The sequence below is a fragment of the Alligator sinensis genome, unplaced genomic scaffold, assembly GCF_000455745.1.
Source record: "Alligator sinensis unplaced genomic scaffold, ASM45574v1 scaffold687_1, whole genome shotgun sequence".
Lineage (NCBI taxonomy): Eukaryota > Metazoa > Chordata > Crocodylia > Alligatoridae > Alligator > Alligator sinensis.
Genome location: NW_005842662.1, coordinates 395,509 through 414,411, shown reverse-complemented (window position 1 = coordinate 414,411; position 18,903 = coordinate 395,509). Strand labels below are relative to the sequence as shown.

Here is an 18,903-nt window from a genome sequence, read left to right as displayed (position 1 = left end):
CTAGACATGATGAGGGATGCTTTGTGCCTCAAACTTTGTTTAACATCGTTGCTAAGTCTACAGTTGGTCCAACACCAGATATTCCCTCTAAGAACTCTGCTTCTCACATATTTCCTGGATTATACAGTCATAAGAATTGAACAGATAGTTGAATACCACCTTCATAGAATCATTCAATCATAGAAAATAGGGGTTAGAAAGGACCATAGGTCATCTACTTCAACCCCCTGCTCAAAACAGGACCATCCCCAATGAGATTATCTTAGCAAGGCTTTTGTCAGGCCAGGTCTTCAAAACCTCCAAAGATGGAGATTGCACAACCTCTCTGGGTAACCTGTTCCATGGCTTTGCTCCCTTCTTAATGGAAAGTGTTTTTCCTGACAGCTAACCTAAACTTTCCTTGCTGCTGCTTGAGACCATTGTTCCTTGTTCTGTCATCTGCCACCTCTGAGAACAGTCTAGCTCCATCTTCTTTGAAAACACCCTGAAGTGCTGAAGATTGCTATTAAATCCCCTCTCAGTCTTCTCATCTGCATACTGAATAAGCCCAGTTCCCTTAGCCTTTCCTCAGAAATCATGTGTCCCAGCCCCTGTACCCCTGTTGTTACCCTCTGTTGGACTGTCTCCAATTTGTGCACATTTTTTTCTGTAGTGAGGGGTCCAAAACTGGACCCAGTACTCCAGATGGGGCGACATCAGTCCTGAATAGAAGGGAAGAGTCTCTACCCTGGATCTGCTGGCAACACACTTACCAATGCAGCCCATGATGCCATAAGCCTTCTTGGTAACAAGAGCACACTGCTGGCTCATATTCAGCTTGACTGCCAGGTAGACATCAAGCCATTGACTACTATACTCTGGGCCCAATGAATCAGCCAGTTTCTCTCCTCTTTACAGTCCATTCATTCAACTTGTACTTCTTTAGTTAGCCTGCGACAATGTTGTGGGAGAAGGTATCAGAAGCCTCACTGAAGTCCAGGTACACCACATCCCTTGGTTTTTGCGCATCCGTGGAACCAGTCATCTCATTGTAGAACGCAATAAGGTTGGTCAAGCATGACTTGCCCTTGGTGTATCCATGTTGACCGTTCATAATCACCTTGTTTCCTCCAAGTGATTAGAAATGGATTCCTTAAAGACCTGCTTGGGGTGACCACGTTTTCCAAATAGGAAACAGGGATATATGCCCACATGCTGGGCATATATCTATGCTATGTCTGGGAGCCCTATGCCTGCTGCATTGTCATGGTGAGGCTTTCCGTGCCCACCCAGCAACAGTACGGGGCACAACTCTACGCTACTGCCACAGTTATGGACAGAGGGGCAAAGGGCACCTTGCCATGGCATGTGCTGCTGGTGTGGGGATCCCAGGAGCAAGGTAGTCAGGAGGAGAGCCCTGAGCCCACATCCTCCCCCAGTCTGCCAACAGATCTGGGGGGGCATGTGCCCCTCACTCCCTGGAGAAGCTGTCTGTGGCTCCGCCCTGTTCCCCTTTTGGACCCTGTGGCTGCACATTCCTGCCCTGGGCCCTATACACTGCCCTGCCTGAGCAGCATCCCCAGCCACCAACCTTGCCCTACTCCCACCATCGCCATAGAAGCCTCAGTCTGCCCCTCTGCACTCACCTGCAGGCAGCTGGGGGAGCTGCCCTCCACCCCTGTTTGGGGCTTTGTTTCTGGCCATGTGCATGTGGGCATGGACATACATGCATGTGGGGCCCCCTAAATCCCACACAAGTCCATCGCCTCCCCCACCCCATGAAACCTGCCATTTCCCTTGGTTTTCTGCAGTGAATGGAAAACACAGATCCCTGTACAATATGGGGAATCTGGGACAAATGGAGTGGGAAACTTCAGCTAGCTGTTTGAAGAAAGCCTCATCCACCACTTCCTCCTCGTCTGGCAGCCTATAGCAGACCCCCACTTTGTTGCTGTCCCCTGTAACCCTAAACCAGAGATATTAAACCTGTTTCAACCCTAAACCAGGACTTTCAACAACACTTCAGTAATTGTTCAAGTCCCCCAGAAGCAGAGAGAGTCGTTTTCCAAGAGTACTACCCAGGCTGTCCGTATATATGCTTTCTCTGAGTGGCAAATGTGCTAATGGATTAATAGATCTATCTCTGTGTCTGACTAGTCCTATTTGTGGTCACTGGAACATGTCACCACTCCATGACCTTAGAGTTGCGCGGTTAGGCATCAAGATGGCACTGAAATCCCATTGTGGGAATTTGTGTCTTGTTGGGGACCAAAGCATCTTGTCCAGCATCGGATGGCATGTGGAGCAGGGCAAAGAAAGGTACACAAATCATTTTCTCTTAACACCGGTAAAAACAACATCCACTTTTCCACCCTTACTTAGGCAACCTAGTCATCACTCACCCCTGCTAGAGCTCTGCAGCAGCTCCTCTGCCCCAGACCTTCTCTCTGCAGGGCTTTGCTTAGCTGCGACCCCTGCTCTGAGCAGCACAAGACCTAAAGAGAGAGGGAACATCCAGAGAAGCAGAGCATTGAATAAGTACTCACCAGTTCCCATGATTTCATTAAGAGCATCTTGGCACTGGCTGCTTTTCTTTGAACTCCACCTGTGCAATCAGGAGACATCTGCTGAAAGGTCCATGCAGGTCCAGCAGCAGTCAGCAGCACTCCAGCCACTGTGCTCATGAGATCTCTCCTGTGCCCATGTTCTTCATTTGCCAGCCAGAACAGCAAACAGGCACTCCTGAGTTATGATATTTGCCCTAAAAGCATTAAAGACATGGGCCCTGTCTTGTGCAAGCATCATTTAATTTAGGCAATATGATTTGGGATTCAGAACATGACCCAGAAAAGCAGAATTAATGCAGCTCTCCCTCTCTCTGGATCTCTCATATCCTCCGTAAGGTCTTCCTTCAGATGCTGGCCCCGACTTCAGAGCCCTAGCAACTCCTTGCAGCAAGGGTGAAGGAAAGTACAGGATCCCAACTTGACTTCACCTCTGAAGCAAAATTCAGTCTGGCACATGGTACCACTGCACCTACAGTGGCTTCTTGAAATTGGGGTACTCTCTGCACAGGGGAAAGGAGGTCTTAGGGACATTTTCATTCCCAAAGGCAGGACTGGGTGCATTAATAAAAAGTAATTCATAATACTGGAAGTGAACATAATAAACACTTGTGAATAATGGTTATGCCCAGGGTCCTGCAAACCAGAGATGCCTGATGTGGTGCCTTCACACTGACCCAGACAGCCCCATTACTCTCCTACACTGGTTGGTGTCCTACCTGGGGCTGCCATCACTGCTTCTGCCTCATCCTGAAGTGCTGGGTCCTGGGCTTCTTCCTGGACTTTGTGCTGAGCCTGCGCCTGGAGAACCAAGAAGAGAAGAGCAAAGAGAAGAAGAAGGACCCTCATGGTGATGCTGAGTGAGGACTTCAGTGCCACCACGGACCAAAGACATGGATAGTTGATGATAGCACTCGAATAGAAAGCATGGCAGGGAATTGTGGGATTTATAAAGCAGAGGGCAGGACAAGACAACTGCTGCAGGCCTGGCTGCTAAGCTACTGTGTTACCAGTTACCAGTCAATGATGATTCACTCAGGAACCAGCTCAATACACAGTTGCTAGCTAATGTAACCAGTTAATTATCAACAATTAACACCTACAAAACCACAGACAGACTAAGGAGAGGAAATTGTCAATACAGACAATCAACTGCCCAAAGCAGAGACAGTCAGTTGCACAAGCACCCACGTCACGAGTTTTGCCTGTCAGCAGCTAGGGGTGCAGGGCTCCAGAACCCAGAAGCTCTGCACTGATCTGCTCAACAGCTGGCAGGCTTTGTGGCTGCACCAGGGGCTACCATCCCTGCAGCTTTCCGTTTGCTGTGCCTTAACACACACAGGGTCATCTATGTCATGAGTTTTGCCTGTCAGCAACTGGGGGTGCACATCCCCCCAAACCCCTGCACCTATCACCTTGAAACTTGGCAGGCTTTGTGGCCTCACTAGGGGCTACCAGCCCTGCAGTTTTCACCCCTCTGTGGTGTAACACACACATGTGACCCGAGCTTTGCTTTCAAGAATTTGGGGTTCAGCTCTCCTAGAAGCCCTGCACTGATCTTCTTGAAGCTTGGCAGGCATCATTCCCTCTACAGACACTACCAGCCCTGCAAGTTTCATGCAAATCAGAAAAAAGCAACAAAGTTATAGATGTTTCATTGATTCCCCATTATAAATCCCTATGGCCGGATCTCTGAAGCGGCTTCAAAGGTTTTCCAAAGTGCTTTGGAAGCTCTGAACCCATTCAGAAAGCCTAATGGAGAAGTCAGAACTTCGACTGGACATGCTTCTCTGGATCTGAAGCATGGTCCGAAGCCTTGCACGGCCCTAGGACTTAAGACTAACCTACAGAGTTGCATTTTAAGCAGCTAAAACTCAGCAGCTAGGCGGATACTTAAGCCCCTTGTATAACTAGAGTCCAGTTGTTTAACTAGAGTCCAGTTTAACTACAGCCCCTTGTTTAACTACAGCCCAGGGGGTGTTTGCTAGGGAATTAGCTGGGCAACTCTCTCTCACATTCCTTCACTGTAAGCTTGCTGAGAGAAAAAGAGGTTTGCAAGGAAAAGGGAACACTGCAGAATCAAGGAGCCTCAAACAAGGCAGTAACAGAGGACTTTGCTAGGCAAGGTCTGTTCCCTTCTGTAGAGGACAGAGGGATCAATCTGCTGGCCCAATCTGCTGTCAGCCTGGAGGCCAGACCTAAGATGTCCCGGAAGGATTATCCAGCAGTTTCAGTAGCAACACTGAAGAATTAATGCCCAAGCCAGCAATGAACAGGCCTCAAAATTCATACAGGGAATGCCATGTGGTAGCATCTAGGAGTCCTGGTCATGGATCAAAGCCTAATTGTGCCAGGTGCTGTACAAACCCTGATTAGAAGAGGGAATCAATGAACTAAGATTTTGCAACACATGCCTGACTGTGCCAGACCAGGAGACAGGAGTGGGGTGATTTTATTATATTTGCTTAAAGGAAGACAGATGCAAGGGATACCTCTGAGGTGACACTTGCACCACTGTAAATTGATACTTGCACAGCTGGAGAGCAGGGAGGGCTTATCTCCAGCAAGCTTTCACCAAACACAAGGGACACATGACAGCAGGCTGTGCAGCAGATTAGAGCAGCTTCCCTGAGAAATCCCCCATGCTGTAATTCCCTCTGCCTTCCTCCTTGGAAAGACATATAAAGCAAGGACTCTCTTCCAACAGTCCTCAGAGGAGCTCCAGTCTCACAGTGTCTCACAGCTTCATCTCTTCTGGTGTCTCCTGAATCCCAGGCAACCTGCAGCCATGAAGACCCCCTGCCTTCTCTTTGCCCTGGTCCTCTTGGTTCTCCATGTCCGGGCCATGTCCAATCCGGTGGGTGAGAAGCAACCCCAGAAGGAAGCGGACACCTGGGATGGGGTGGAGGATGATGCTTCGGAAACAAAAGGCGATGTGGAAGCTGAAGGTAGGATGCAAGGGCTGGGGGTGTCCATGGCACGGGTGCTTGCACGAGGAAGGGACATCGGTGTGGATGGGGAGAGCAGGCATGAGAGTTGGTCTCAATGGGTGGAGGGGGCCCTTGCTGCTGGGATTTTAACCAAGGACTGCATTTGGTTTACACGTCCCTTCCAGATTGCTCTGTCCAGCGCTGCCATGTATCCTGCCATGTATGTGTATTGTTGTTTTAATGTTATATAGATGTCACAGTTTCACTGGCAAACTGGTCTGTCAGCCCCTGCCTTACCTGTGGCCATTTCCTGTCCTATTATCATCATTCCTCTTGTGCTGAAATTCCCATGCTTGGAAAAGGGGAGCATAAAGTCACAGTGACCTTTTTTTCTCTTGTTCAGGTGCTGGTGGGCAAAACAACCCCATGATATGTTCCTATTCAGGCGGTTCATGCCGTCCAAGATGCACTGGCCATGAAGTGATGGTTGGCAAGTGTTACGGCACCTTCATTTGCTGTGTACGCATGTAAAGGGCCTGCTGAAGGGGAGCGGAGATGTCCAAATGGGACCTTCGGTGCATGCGCTGCTCTGGATAGACCCACATCAACTGTTCTCACCTCCTTAGTTCCCTGATTACAACCTAACCTGGCAGTGATATCATTGACTGTATTTGGCTTTGTTTCTGTCATCCCTGGGGTGGGTGCTTGGGATGGGGACAGAACTGGATAAGGTTGCCCAAATGGGTTAAGCAGAGGCAAACCTCACCCCTCCAGCTGCATTCCCAGGGACCATGGGCTCCATCCAACCCCTGAACTCCCTGCAAACCCCTTTCCTACCTTGGACAAACAAAGGACTCCTCGTGGTTTTACCAGTTGGGCTCAGGAGGAGACTCAAAGTTGCCCACCATTTCTCCAGCAGAGGCTCTGGAAATACTGCTCCTACAATGATGAGGCTGCCACGCTACTGCCCTGGTGTAGTTAGGAGCGGTGGGCCCTGGTGCTTCAGAGAAACCCTCCTTTCTGGGTGTGAGAAATGTAGTGCATGAGTGGGCTGGCTGGGCTGTGCTTGGGAAGACCGCTGTGGACGTGGTACAGGTGTGTCCTTGTTCCTCTGGCTCTTCTCCACAACCACCTCCTTTGCTCCCCACCCAGGAAGATGATCTGCATCTCAGGAAGATGGTCACAGATCAATTATTTATATGCAAATGTGAGTAAGAGATGCAAAGTTTTCCAGGGAAAGACTCATGCTAGAAATTGCCCCAGGTCCTCAGGGAAGTACCGGGATATGTGAAAAGATAAAGAGACCAGACCAAATTCTGTTTTCAAGAGCAGCAGTGTAAACACAGAATAGCTGCAGTGATTTCCAGTCAATCTCCATTTATTTAGTTCACGAGCCACTGAGGGTGCTCACTGGAGTGTATGCTTTGGAAGCAGGCAGAGGCCAGTCGAAGGAGTAGGATGTAGGAAGCCAGGCCAGGGTATTGTTGTGTGGATTTATGTGACCCACTGACAGGGAACCACCAGGCCTCTGTGCTTCCTTCTTTTGGCTAAGCTACATAAAAAGGAAAAGGAAGGAATAGAATGGGGAGGAAAGCCGGGGGTGTGGTGCTCTACGTCAAAGAGAACGGGGTCATAGATTCATAGATGTTAGGGTGGGAAGGGACCTCAATAGATCATCGAGTCCGACCCCCTGCATAGATGTTAGTGTCAGAGGAGGAGTGGACTGAACTGCTCTGGGTTAGGATACAAGGGGGTCATGGGGAAAGGGACTTAATGGTGGGGGTCTGCTACAGACCACCCAACCAGGGGGAAGAGCAGGACCAGGAATTCTCAGGTCAGCTTGCGGAGGCAGTTAAGTCAAGAGATGTAGTCATCGTAGGTGACATAAACTACCCAGACATCTGCTGGGAGGAGCAGTGAGCCAGTTCTGACTGCTCATTAGGTTCCTAGCTGAGATAGAGGACATCCACCTAACCCAGGAGGTGCACAGCCCCACCAGGGGAAATGCCTTGCTGGACCTGGTCCTGGCTACAGGCAATGACCTGGTGAGGGGATTGTGGGTCCCCGACCACCTGAGCGATAGCGATCATCGCCTACTGGAATTCACCTTCCAGCACAGGGTGTCAAAGGCCTGCAGTAGGGCAGCAGATCTTGACTTCAGGATGACCGATTTCAATGAGTTGAGGAGATTAGTACCAAAGGCACTGAGGTCCTGGAGGGTAGGGGAGTTGGGAGTCGAAGACAAATGGTCGTTTCTTAAGGAGACGATCCTCCAAGCCCAAAGGGTGACAGTCCTAAGGCCAATCAAAGACGGGAAGAGTGCTCAAAAGCCATAATGGCTCACCAAAGGCATTCAGCAATATCTGAATGCTAAAAAAGTAGGTGTACGTCTGGTGGAAGAGAGGGGATCTCATCAAGGTTGATTATATCACCGTGGGTCGAGACTATAGGGGGGCTGTTAAGAAGGCTAAGGTAGAGACGGAACTGGGACTAGTGTCCAGGATCAAAGATAACAAGAAGTCCTTTTTTAAATACACAGTGAGTAAAAAGAAGGCACCGAGTAACGTGGGGCCCTGCAGGACACGCTTGGCCATCTGGTGGTTGCACCAGATGAAAAAGTGGACCTCTTTAACAAATTATTTGCCTCAATTTTTTCTGAGCAGGGATTGGGACATCTCCCATACTGGGATGCCAGACAGACTCAGGAGAGGCACCACCAGGCCTAGGGTCAGGGAGGTACAAGTTAGGGAACTTGTGGTGGGGCTGGACATGTTCAAGTCAGCAGGTCCAGGTGATCTCCACCCAAGAGTGCTGAGGGAATTAGAAAGGGTCATTGCAGGGCCCCTGGCATGGCTTTATGAGCACTCTTGGTGCTCTGGCGAGGTGCCAAGGGACTGGAAAAAGGCCAGTGTGTCACAGCCAGGGTGGCCAGGATCTGGAACCAGTTTCCAAGGGAAGTGGTGCTCGCTCCTACCTTGAGGGTCTTCAAAAGCAGGCTAGATAATCACCTAGCTGGGGTCTTTTGATCCCAGCATTCTTTCCTGCCCATGGCAGGGGGTCAGACTTGATGATCTGCTCAGGTCCCTTCCAACCCTGATGATTATGAACAACTATGAACAAAAGCCCAAAATAGTGATGAGCATCTGGCCTTTGCAGGTATGAGACCTCGTTGGACTAGGCATAGCACAAACGCAGAACCAGACATACGATCTACTACCCACCATACTTGGTGTCATCTGCAAACCTGTTGAGGATACAGTCTATACCTTCTTGCAGGTCACTAATGAATATATTGAATAAAACCGGCCCCAGGACCAACCCCTGAGGCACTCCACTTGACTTCCAGGTAGACATCAAGCCGTTGACTACTATCCTCTCGACCCAATTTATCAGGCAGTTTCTATCCACCTTACAGTCCATTCATTCAGCTTGAACTTCTTTAGCTAGCCTGCGACAACATTGTGGGAGACCATATCGAAAGCTTCACTGAAGTCAAGGTACACCACATCCACTGGTCTTTGCACATTCATGGAAGCAGTCATCTCATCATAGAAAGCAATCAGATTGGTCAAGCATGACTTGCCCTTGGTGTGTCCATGCTGACCATTCATAATCACCTTCTTCTCCTCCAAGTGCTTAGAAATGGATTCCTTGAGGACCTGCTTGGGTTGACCACATTTTCCAAATTGGAAAGAGGAATATATTTCCACCTCCCTTTCCCCCATCCTGCTGCCCTATGTCTGGGAGTCCTATGCCTGCAGCACTGCATGGCGAGGTTTCCCTGCTCACCCAGCAACAGTACGGGGTACAACTCTGCATTGCTGCCATGGCTGTGGACAGACAGACAAGGGGCACCTTGCCATGGCATGTACTGCTGGTGTGGAGATCCCAGGAGCACAGAAGTCAGGTGAAGAGCCCTGAGTCCGCATCATCCTCCATTCTGCCAACAGATTTCGGGGGAGCATGTGCCCCTACCATTTCCCCTCCGGGGAAGTGCATGCAAGAGGAGGAAGCCACCCCCCCTCACTCACTGGAGAAGCTGTCTCTGGCTCCATCCTGTTCCCCTCTTGGGCCCTGTGGCTGCACATTCCTGCCCTGGGCCCCATACACTGTCCTGCCTGGGCAGCACCCCCAGCCACCAACCTTGCCCTACTCCCACCCTCACCATAGAAGCCTCAGTCTGCCCCTCTGCACTCACCTGCAGGCAGCTGGGGGACCTCCCTCTACCCCTGATTGGGGCTTTGTTGCTGGCCATATGGATATGGGCATGGATATACATGCATGTGGTGCCATCTACATCCTGCTCAACTCCAGCTCCAGGAAACCTGGCATTTCCCGTGGTTTTCTGCAGTGAATGGAAAACACAGATCCCTGCACAATAAAGGGAATGTGGGACAAATGGAGTGGGAAACTTTAGCTAGCTGTTTGAAGAAAGCCTCATCCACCACTTCCTCCTGGTCTGGCAGCCTATAGCATACTCACCTTGTTGCTCTCACCTCTAACCTGAACCCAGAGATATTCAACAGGGCTAAGCTGTTTCAACCCTAACCCAGGACTTTCAACAACACTTCAGTAATTGTCGAAGTCCCCCATAAGCAGAGAGTCATTTTCCAAGAGTACCAGGCCGTTCGTATATATATATTCTTTTTCTAGGTGAATGTGCTAATGGATTAATGGATCTACCTCTATGTCTGAATAGTCCTATTTCTGGTCACTGGCACATGTCACCACTCCATGACCTTGGAGTTGTGCACTTAGGCATCAACATGGCACTGAAATCCTGTTTTGGGTATTTGTATCTTGTTGAGGACCAAAGAGACTTTTCCAGCATCACACGGAGCGTGGAGCAGGGCAAACAAAGGTACACAAATCATGTTCCCTTAACACCGGTAAAAACAACATCCACTTTTCCACCCTTCCTTAGGCAACCTAGCCATCACTCACCCCTGCTAGAGCTCTCCAGCAGTTCGTCTGCCCCAGACCTTCTCTCTGCAGGGCTTTGCTTAGCTGTGACCCCTGCTCTGAGCAGCACAAGACCTAAAGAGAGAGGAAACATCCAGAGAAATTGAGCATCAAACATGTACTCACCAATTCCCAAGATTTCATTAAGAGCATCTCAGCACCAGCTGCTTTTCTTTGAACTCCACCTGTGCAATCAGGAGACAGCTGCTGAAAGGTCTGAGCAGGTCCAGCAGCTGGAAGCTGCAGCTTCCCCCTGACAGGGTCATTAGCAGGGATCCCTGTTTTCCATTTGCCATGGAAAAATGCAGTAAAATGTGGATATCCTCATATTGGCTAAGTACAGACAGTCAAAAAGCCTGCAGCTGAATCGATCCAGTCTTTGCCAGTTAGTCTATGCTGCAGAGATTAAACTGAGAAACAACAGGACACATATTTCCTTTTGATTCAGGTAATGCAGCCACGTGCTTGCAGTAGCTCAGGCCAGAAGCTGGGGGGTGCTAAAGCATAGCTATCTAGCACATAGTTAGTATAGGCTGTGTGTTTGATTCTTCTTCCTGCCGCCCCAGAGGTCTCTGGGATTTCCAACCCAGAATCACAGTAACAGGACTCTGCAAGGGTACCCATCACTTCCTCTTCCTGCTTCCAGGTACCTCTGGGATTTGTAGTCCAGTCACAGCCAGCAGCCATTTTCAGTTAATTTAGCAGGGCAGGGCAGCTCTGTACTCGGGGGAAGAGGGGTTTAACTGGGGGAAGGGGGATTTAATCCCTGTCCCCAACCCTTAGCCCTACAAACCTTGTCTGCTGGAGCAGACAGAACATCCCAGCCCAGGGCTGCAAAGCATGCTGGGATGCTGGGGGACTCTGATTTAACTTGAACCAGGAAGGGGTCTGGGACACAAGTTTCATAAACTGATTTGACCCGTATCAGTTAAGTCTGATACTATGGTCGACCAGGTTTATCTTGTAATGAGCATTAAAATGCACGTACCTCCAAGCAGAGTGCTCCATGCTGGGCACAGCATGACTTGCAGCAATGAAGGTTTGTCCCTTCTTAGGCATCATAGGGAACAAGAAGTTTGTCCCTCTAAGGATGTCAGACTAAGGGCAAATGAAACCCTATTATTTCTGTCCCAGCCCCTGCCTCATTTGCCCTCTGAGCCTCCCCTCTCCTCCACCTGCAGGTCTTCAGGTTGGTGAAAGGAAAGGAGCTGCAGCTGGTCCCCTCTCCCCTTTCCAGGCTCGGGCTGGGGCTGCTACCAAGAAGCATCCCTCTCTCTTCCTCCCCCATCTGTCCTTTGATTTTTCATGGGATAGAAACCAAGCTTGCAGGTCATTTTCTTGATCAGCCATTGTGTGGCAGTGTCCATTCATGGGCCAGGTCCTGAACTGTTCAGTTTGGGGAAGGTTTGGGGGTCCTGGGGATCCTCTTCCTGTTCCTCCTCCCATGTCCCCAGATCATTGACAAATGTCTTTGCAGTCAGCAGCGCTCCAGTCACTGTGCTCACAAAATCTCCCCTGTGCCCATGTCCTTCATTAGCCAGCCAGAACAGCAAAGGGGCACCCCCGAGATATGATGGTTGCATTGAAAACATTAAAGACACAGGCCCTGTCTTGTGCAAGCATCATTTAATTTAGGCAACATGATTTGGGAATCAGAACATGACTTAGAAAAGCAGAATGAATGCAGCAATCCCTCTCTCTGGCTCTCTCATATCATCTGTGAGGTCTTCCTTCAGAGCCCTGGCAACTCCTTGCAGCAAGGGCGGAGGAAAGCACAGGATCCCAACTTGACTTCACCTCCGAAGCAAAATCCGACCCGGCATATGGCACCACTGCGCTTACAGTTGCTTCTCGAAATTGGGCTGTTTTCTGCATGGGGGAAAGGAGGTCGTAAGGACACTTTAATTCGCAAAGGCAGGTAAAGATAGGACTGGGTGCATTGATGAGTCCCAACAACGGGAACTGCCTACTGCCTGGACAGGTGAATGTACTGCTACTGCTTGGGGCCACTGTCAGCTGATATTCACCTCATCCTTGGTCATCACTTCAGGGGGATTGAACCCAGGCTGGATATGGACCATGGGGCCTCCTTGCAAGCCAGATCATACCTGGGTCAAAGGGTGGCAGCTGCAGCACTGGTGTCTGTGGCCACTGTGGCTACTACAGTGTCAGTGGGGCAAGTGGCCACAGGGTGACTGAGGACTGTGTCTAACTGAGGGCTGTACCAAAGCTCATGGTCACTCCCCGCTGTTGAGGGCCATATCTGCTGGGGCCCCAGAGCCCCAGATTGCATGCCAGGCCCCAAATACTGCTGGCCACATCCTCACACACCATGAGCAATATACTGCCCCTGGGCCTTCTGTCTGAGACCCCTTCATTACTTGTATTACAGTCAGATTGCACTATCTCTGCTGAGATGGGTGAACCCAGTCCCTGCCCTCATAAGCTTAAATTGCCTAGAAGAGAGAGACAGTGGGAGAGGAAGAATGGTTATATGACTCACCCAAGGTCACACAGCTGCTCAGTGGCACACATAATAGTGAAGGAGGGATGGGTCAATGGCTAGGGATGCAGTTTGAGACTCAGGAGATCCGGATTTGGTCTCCCCTCTCTTTTACCAGCAAGCCCTCTCATGAGTTCAGAGATTCATGGAAGTTAGAGGCTGGAAGAGACCTCACAAGATCATTAATTGGTCTCTATAGCTTTTTTGTACCTTCAGAGGGGAGAAAAAGACCCTGGGGTTACAGTGGACAGTGAGCTGAATATGAGCCAACAGCGTGCCCTTGTTGCAAAGAAAGCCAATGGCACTCTGGGCTGCACTGGTAGGATCAAGGGAAGTGATTTTCCCCTCTATTCTGCACCGGTGAGGCCACATCTGGAGTCCTGTGTCCAGTTTTGGGCCGCCACTACTGAAAGGATGTGGACAAATTGGAGAGAGTGCAGCGGAGGGCAACAAAAATGGTTCAGGGGCTGGGGGATGTGACTTATGAGGACAGGCTGAAGGAACTGGGCTTATTTAGTCTGGAGAAGAGAAGAATAAGGGAGATTTAATAGCAGCCTTCAACTAACTGCAGGGGGGTTGCAAAGAGGATGGAGCTGGACTGTTCTCGGTGGTGGCAGATGACACAACAAGGAGCAACGGGCTCAAGTTGCAGCAAGGGAAGTATAGGTTAGATATTGGGAAAAACTCTCATGAAGAGGGTAGCAAAACACTGGAACAGGCTTCCCAGACAGCTTGTGGGAAATCCATCCGTGGAGGTTTTTAAGACCTTGATGGACAAAGTCTTGTCTGGGATGATGTAGCTGGGGTTGGCCCTGCTTTGAGCAGGGGGTTGGACTAGATATGACCCCCTGAGGTTCCTTCCACCCTCATTTTCTCTGATTCTCTGACTTGTGAGGATATTCTAATTAAGGCTGGAGAGGTGCTCTGATAAGAAGGAGGCATTTAAGTACCTAATGCAGATGGAGTTACAATCCGAGTTACAGTCCAGTTCCTTCCTACTGGACCAGATTGTTGTTACCAATGGCTCCCAAAGAGTCTGCTCTGGGGGCTGGAGAGGTGCTGTATCCCTAGTGTTGCTCTGGCTATGAATTAGCCCCTACCAGAGATGAGGGAGAACCCATGATTGAGGTGGTTAGGAGAGAGAGTCTTTGTGAGGGGCCTGGTTTGAAAAGTGGAAGTGGACACATTAAACACTCATGAATAATAGTTATGTCCAGGGTCCTGCAACCTGGACATGCCTGGTGTGGTGCCTTCACATCTACCCAGACAGTCCCGTTACTCTCCTACACCGGTTGGTGTCCTACCTGGGGCTGCCAACATTGCTTCTGCCTCATCCTGAAGCGCTGGGTCCTGGGCTTCTTCCTGGGCTTTGTGCTGAGCCTGCGCCTGGAAAACCAAGAAGAGAAGAGCAAAGAGAAGGAGAAGGACCCTCATGGCGATGCTCAATGAGGACTTCAGTGCCACCACAGACCAAAGACGTGGACACTTGATGATAGCACTCCAAATAGAAAGCATGACAGGGAATCGTGGGATTTATATAGCAGAGGGTAGGACAACACGTGAGTATGAGGGTGTGGGGAGGTGAACAAGATCTTATGGAGGAATCGCAGTGAATCTCCTTTGTTGTTACTTTGTTCTTGGCTCTTCCCGCAGTGACACCATCCTTTCTGTTTACCTTGGACAGGCTGATGATAATCCCTCCTGCTTCTCATCTGTTTGATGATGTGCTATTCAAGGGGCCTGTGCAGTATCTCAGTAGCCTGCTGCTGTCCTCCTAATTAGGGAAAAAGATAAGAATCAGCTTCCTTTTGGAAGGAGAAAACATCGTAAAACTCTGCCAAAATGGCAGATGCACCCAAAGCTAGATCGACATGTGGTTGTGGGTCATCCTGCTTCACTGCTGTAATAGCAATACATTTGCATTGGTTCTTCCATCTCATCTAGTCTCAAACCTTCTCCAGTCTCATCACCAGTATTTTGACATCGTGATTCTTAAGTGAAACTGGCTGATAGTTGCAAGGTGCTATGGGAGGTGTCCCTGGCTTAGAAGGAATCGATATCAGGGTGAATTCAGCACTGGGACAAGGATGCTTTCCCAGAGTGACTCAGGAAACAGATAGAGTCTCTGGTCAGACAAGAGTCTGTAGATCTCAGCAGAGAAGCCAAGTTTTTCCCAGATTCATATTCTGAATGGCCTCAAGTAACTTGTCCCCCCAAGAGGGGATATCAAGGCTTCTATGGTGAATGGAAGTCTTTTGCAGTAAAACAAGCTTTTTGAAAAGTCACCCAGTGCATCCTTGAGTGACATAGACTGTGCCCAGTTTGCAGGCTAGAGATAGAAGTTAAAGACCTCTGTCCTGAGATCTTAGCGGGATGGACTTAATTGACCGACATTATGACAGACGACCATGGTCCTATATCCTGAGGCCTTCTCTCCCAGGTGATGCATCATCAGCTCACCAGCTTTTTCTCTTGATTACCCTTAATCCCTGCTGATTCCAAACAGGGTGACCTGGAGGAGAGGGAGGGGTGTATTTTCTTGAGGATGTCTGCACGGTGGGATCTGCAGTTATGGTATGCAAAACCATTTCACATTGCTGGCTAAGTCACATTTCCTCTTTCCTAAGTTTTTCTGACCTCATTTAAAGATGAACTTCCTTGAAACACTGCGGGGATAGTTATTGTTAGGTTTTATTTAAATTCAGAGAGCTTTTTTTTTAACTGGGATTTAGCTTAGGCTGCACCTTTCCCCAGACCTGAAAAGAGATGCTTTGTGCATCAAACTTTGTTTAACAACTCTGCCAAGTCTACAGCTGGTCCAATAGAAGATTTTTTCCCCCCAAGCACTCCGCTTCTCACATATTCCCTGGACCATCACTGCCCAGCACCACTCCTGCCCTAGTGCTATCAGTCTTGTAGACAGTCAAAAATAGCCTGAGATGTGATGAGCTTAGGAACAAGTTCACTAGGTTGTTTTTTTTCCCCCCATGAACTCATTAGTTTTGGTAGATCCATGTTATGAACTTCCCGTGAAAACATTTCTAGTAGGAACCCTAGGCAGGTGTCCAACATATTACACAGAAAGAAAAATTGTACAGATCGTTGCATACCCCATTCATAGAATGATACAATCATAGACTATAGGGGTTACAAAGGACCATAGCAGGACATCTACTCCAACCCCCTGCTCAAAACAGGACCATACCCAATGAGATCATCCCAGCCAAGGCTTTGTCTAGCTGGGTCTTCAAAACCTCCAAGGATGGTGATGCCACCACCTCCCTGGGTAACCTGTTCCAGTGCTTCACCACCTTCCTAGTGAGAACATTTTTCCTAATATCTAACCTAAACCTCCCTTGCTGCAACTTGAGACCATTACTCCTTGTTCTGTCATCTGTCACCACTGAGACCAGCCTAGGTCAATCCTCTTCGGAAACACCCTTCAGTAGTTGAAGGCTGCTATTAAATCCCCTCTCAGTTTTCTCTTCCCTTGACTAAATAAACCCGCTTCCCTCAGCCTTGTCTTAGAAGTGATGTCCCCCAACCCCCAAGCCATTTTCATTTCCCTAGGCTGGACTTTCCAATTTGCCCACATCTTTTTTGTAGTGGGGGACCCAAAACATGGTACTCCAGATGTGGCCTTATCAGTGCTGAATAGAGGGGAATAATGGCTTCTGTTGATCTGCTGGCAATGCTCCTACCAATGCAGCCCAGTATGGTGTTAGCCATCTTGGTAACAAGGGCACACGATTGGCTTATATTCAGCTTATTATTCACTGTCACCCCAGGTCCTTTTCTGAAGAGCTGCTGCCCAGCCAGTCAGCCCCCAGCCTGCACCCTGCTAGGGTTCCTACTAGAAATGTTCTCATGGGAAGTTCAAAACATGGATCTACCAAAGCTAATGAGTTCATGGGGTGGGAGGGAAACTAGTGAACTTCTCCCTAAGCTTATCACATTTCAGCCTATTTTTGACTGTCTACAAGACTGGTAGCACTAGGGCAGGAGTGGTGCTGGGCAGTGATGGTCCAGGGAGTATGTGAGAAGCAGAGTTCTTGGGGGAAAAAAATATTTTATTGAACCAGCTGTAGACTTGGCAGAGATGTTAAACAAAGTTTGAAGCACAATGCATCCCTTTTCAGGTCTTGGGAAAGGTGCAGATGCAGCCTAAGCTAAATCCCAGAGCATGGGATTGTTCTGTCCTAGGTGTGGGACTTTGTACTTGTCCTTATTGAACCTCATGATATTCCTTTTGACCCAATCCTCCAATTTGTCTAGGTGTCTCTGAATCCTAGCCCTATCTTCCAGTGTATGTACCACTCCCCACGGCTTGGTGTCATCTGCAGACTTGCTGAGGATACAGTCTATGACATCTTCCAGGTCATTGATGAAGATATTGAACAAAATAGAGGAGAAAGAACCAGCGGCACACCTACAGGCTGGGGAACTCCCTTCTCGCCAGTGTCGAGACAGAAAAGGATCTTGGAGTCATCATTGATGCCACAATGAACATGGGCTGGCAGTGTGGGGATGCGGTCAGGAAGGCCAACCGCACCTTGTCGTGCATCCACAGATGCATCACAAGCAGGTCCAAGGAGGTGATCCTCCCCCTCTACGCGACACTGGTCAGGCCTCAGTTGGAGTACTGCGTCCAGTTCTGGGCACCACACTTCAGGAGGGATGTGGCCAATATGGAGAGGGTCCAGACATGAGCAGGGGTCAGCAGGGCAGGCCCTACAAGGAGAGGATGAGGGACCTGAATCTGTTCAGCCTCCAAAAGAGAAGGCTGAGGGGGGATCTAGTGGCAGTCTACAAACTAGTCAAGCAGGACCAGCAGGCATTGGGAGAGTCCCTGTTCCCCTGAGCACTCCTGGGAGTTACCAGAAACAACGGACACAAGCTATCGGAGTGTAGATTCAGGCTAGACATTAGGAGGTGCTATTTCACTGTCAGGGTGGCTAGGATCTGGAACCAACTTCCAAAAGAAGTGGTGCTGGCTCCTACCCTGGGGGTCTTTAAAAAAAGGCTGGATGAACATCTGCCCGGGGTCGTTGGACTCCAGTACTCTTTCCTGCCACGGCAGGGAGTCGGACTAGATGATCTCCTCAGGTCCCTTCCAACCCTACCAACTATGAAACTATGAAAATCAGCCCCAGGGAGGACTGACCCGTGGGGCACTCTACTTGATACCGGCTGCCAACTAGACATCAGGCCATTGACTACTATCTGTAAGTCCAACGATCAAGACAGTTTTCTATCCTCCTTAGAGTCCATTCATCCAACTTATACTTTTGTAGTTTGCCTGTGAGACTGTTGTGGGAGACCTTATGAAAACCCTTGCTAAAGTCAAGGTTTATTATGTCCGTTGCTTTCCCTGCATCCACAGAGCCAGTCATCTCATCATAAAAAGCAATCACATTGGTCAGGCATGAGTTGCCCCTGGTGAATTCAGACTGACTGTTCCTAATCACCTTCTTCTCCTCCAAGTGTTTAGAAATGCATTCATTGAGGACCTGCTAGGGGTGACCATGTTTTCCAAATTGGAAAGTGGGACATATGCCCATCTCCCTTTCCCCTCCTGCCCTGTGGCACGGCTGGAACAGAGCTGAGTGAAGCCCATGGTTGATGGGGGAGGATGTGGGTTGCCTGCTGCAGGCTTGGAGCTTCCTGTCCTTTTGCCCTATTCCTGGCAGCCCCACACCAGCCACACTGCCATGATGAGGCTCTCCCTGCCCATCCGGCAGCAATATGGGGTACAATTCTTCGCTGCTGCCATAGCTGCTGACAGGTGGGCAAGGGGCACCTTGCTATGGCCCACGCTGCTGGTGTGGGGACCCAGGAGCATGGCAGTCAGCTGGAGAGCCTTGAGGTTGCACCCTCCCCTGTTCTGCCAACAGATCTGGGGAGAGCATGTGCCCCGCCATTTCCCCTCTTGGGAAGTGCATGCAACAGCAGGGAGCAACCTCCC

The 18,903-nt window shown here is 49.6% G+C and overlaps 1 long non-coding RNA gene across 2 annotated transcripts in view; it reads left to right on the top strand.

Annotated features, from left to right (window-relative positions):
• The window catches only part of LOC112551924, an 8,188-nt gene extending 2,059 nt beyond the window's left edge, over window positions 1–6,129 (top strand). Inside the window, exons 2-3 of one of the 2 annotated variants that reach the window (XR_003096266.1) lie at window positions 5,251–5,491; window positions 5,877–6,129. This is a non-coding gene — a long non-coding RNA (uncharacterized LOC112551924). The remainder of the gene's footprint in view (window positions 1–5,250; window positions 5,492–5,876) is intronic. The other variant, XR_003096267.1, reaches the window with a different exon arrangement.
• The last annotated feature ends 12,774 nt before the right edge of the window (window positions 6,130–18,903 follow it).